Genomic DNA, 2,802 nt, shown 5'->3' with positions numbered 1-2,802 from the left:
GTGCGCACACACGTGACCGCCGCCGGCCCCGCCCCTCGCGCCCGCCCGGCTTCGGCTTCACGTTGCCCTGGACGCATGCCCAGACCGGGCGGAGGGGGCGGGGCCGCGGAGGCGCGTCGCGCGAATGGCGTATGTGATCACGTGCCGCCGCTTCTTCTTCGCTCCTCACCCCGGCGACGCTGCCGGAAGACGCACCGTCACGTGACCGCAGCGCGCCTCCCCGGCCACGTGACCAACCCGGAGCGCCAGCTCTGCGGCGGATTGGCGGCGCCGCGCTTACGTGACGGAGCGGCCGCTCTTTTTCTCAATGGCGGTTTTTTGGAGCGGCTGTGACCACGTGAGGCCCGGCTGAGGGGCGGAAGGGGCGGAGCTACCACCACCCCCAGCCGTGTCTGCGCTTGCGCGGCCGCCATCTTACGCCCGTCACCATGAGGACGTTGGCGGAAGCGGCCGGGAAGCGCCCGGCGCGTGAGCGACTTCTGGGGTGTCTGGATCTCGGGAGTCTCGCTCCCTCCCCGCCCACCGAGCAGCTCTCCCGGCCCGGGGCGTTATCTGCTGCGGAGGTTGACTGCGGTTGTGCGGTTGTGCGGTTGCACGGGCGCGTCCCGCCCCGCCGCAGCCCCGAAGCCCGGACGGGGTGCTGGGGGCGCCTGGAGAAGGGGTCCGGGGCCAGCGGGTCCCTGACGGGGACATGGCCGGGATGGCGCCCGGGGAAGGGGTCCCTGACGGGGACATGGCCGGGATGGCGCCTGGGGAAAGGGTCCCTGACGGGGACATGGCCGGGATGGCGCCTGGGGAAGGGTTCCGGGGTCAGCGGGTCCCTGACGGGGACATGGCCGGGATGGCGCCTGGGGAAGGGTTCCGGGGTCAGCGGGTCCCTGACGGGGACGACCCCTGGCAGCCTCTGGGTTCCCCACGTGTGCCAGACTCGGGGTGCCCCCTGCGCCCTGCGGGGAACAGGCTCGGACTCCCCAGAATGCAGTTCTAGGGGGACCCTGTTCCCCAGGGAAATAAAAAAACAACGACGCGAGTTAAGGGACTACACGGCCAAGAGTGAGGACACGCATTCGGTCCCCATCAGGCCTTCTGATCAGCGTTTCTTCTCGTTCTGTGGGTTCATGTCCCACGGGGTTGGCCAAAGCTGGGGGCCAGGCTCCAGCCAGCAGCCGGAACCCCTGTCCACCCTGCAGAGGCCTCGGGCCGGAACCCCTGTCCACGTCCACAGCCTTCACAGGGCTGGCCAAAGCGGGGGGCCGGTGTGAACCCCTGTCCACGCCCTGCAGAGGCCTCGGGCCAGAACCCCTGTCCATGTCCACAGCCTTCACAGGGCTGGCCAAAGCGGGGGGCCGGTGTGAACCCCTGTCCACGCCCTGCAGAGGCCTCAGGGGCCACACCCTTCCCTGCACAAGCAAAGCAGCCACGTACTCACCGGGGATGCCCTGCAACCGTCAAGTAGCCACTGCTTGATTCTTAGTGATTTGAAAAATGAGTGCCAGCCCTCCCTAAGTCTTTCAAATAAATCTGGGCCCCCGGGGAGATAGCCTTGCAGCTAAATCCTTGCCTTGCACATCCCTACCTTTCCAGTAGAAAACTAAAAAGATTTACCAAAGAAATGTTTTTTAAGGCTAGTGGATAAAGGAGAACATAGGAAACGCTGTCCAAGGAACAGACAGGGAGAGTCTTGGAAAAGACGCCCAAAGCAGGCACAGATGAAGACGTGTACAGCAAGGAAACCTGCAGGAGGAAGCAGCCAACAGAATGGGAGAACAATTTTGCACAAGTGACGGGATTACAGTCCAGGATTTACGAAGAGCTTGAGAAATCCAGGGACAGTTTAGAAAAAAACTGAGAAAGTGGGCAAAGGAAATAACTTTTTAAGATTTATTTATTATGAAATCAAATATACAGAGAGGAAGATCTTCCATCCAAAGATTTCTTTCCCCAAGTAACGGCAATGGTTGGAGCTGACCAGGAGCCAGCAGCCTCTTCCTCCAAGTCTCCCACCGGGTACAGGGTCCCAAGGCCTTGGGCCGTCCTCCACTGCTTTCCCAGGCCACAGGCAGGGAGCGGGGTGGAAAGTGGGGCTGCTGGGACACAAACCCTAACCCATATGGGATCCAGGTGCATGCGAGGTAAAGACCTTACCTGCTAGGCTACTGCACCAGGCCCTCCATTCAGACCAGTGCATACCCTGAAGGTCCCAGCGTCGGGGCAACAGGATTGCTCTGCTTCCAACCCAGCTTCCTGCTCATTCGATCCCAGGAAGGCAGCAGGTGTTGGATGGCTCAGGTACCGGAGTCCCTGCCAGCTCCCAGCGTGAGGCCTTCCTTTGCTTGAGCCTGGCCCAGCACAGGCATTAGGGAAATGAACCAACAAATAGCAAGACCTTGGTGCCTTTCAAACCAATTGAAATAGGGCCCAGAGTGGTATTCTAGTGGCTAAAGTTCCGGCTGCTGCACTTCCCATCATGCCTGTGGCCTGAGATGGCGGTGGAGGACAGCCCAAAGCCTTGGGACTCCGTGCCCATGTGGGAGACCCGGGGGAGGCTCCTGGCTCCTGATGGGCTCAGCTCAAGGTCAATTGGGGAATGAACCAGAGGATGGAAGATCTTTCTCTCCGTCCCTCCTATCTGCCTTTCCAATAAAAATAAATGACTCTTTAGGCCCGGTGGCATGGCCTAATGGCTAAAATCCTCACCTTGAATGTGCTGGGATCCCATATGGACACTGGTTCTAATCCTGGCAGCCCCACTTCCCACCCAGCTCCCTGCCTGTGGCCTGGGAAAGCAGTGGAGGACGGCCC

This window comes from Ochotona curzoniae, unplaced genomic scaffold, assembly GCF_017591425.1.
Source record: "Ochotona curzoniae isolate NIBS_2020 unplaced genomic scaffold, NIBS_Ocur_1.0 contig_4502, whole genome shotgun sequence".
Classification (NCBI taxonomy): Eukaryota; Metazoa; Chordata; class Mammalia; order Lagomorpha; family Ochotonidae; genus Ochotona; species Ochotona curzoniae.
Note: the sequence above shows the minus strand (reverse complement) of the source record.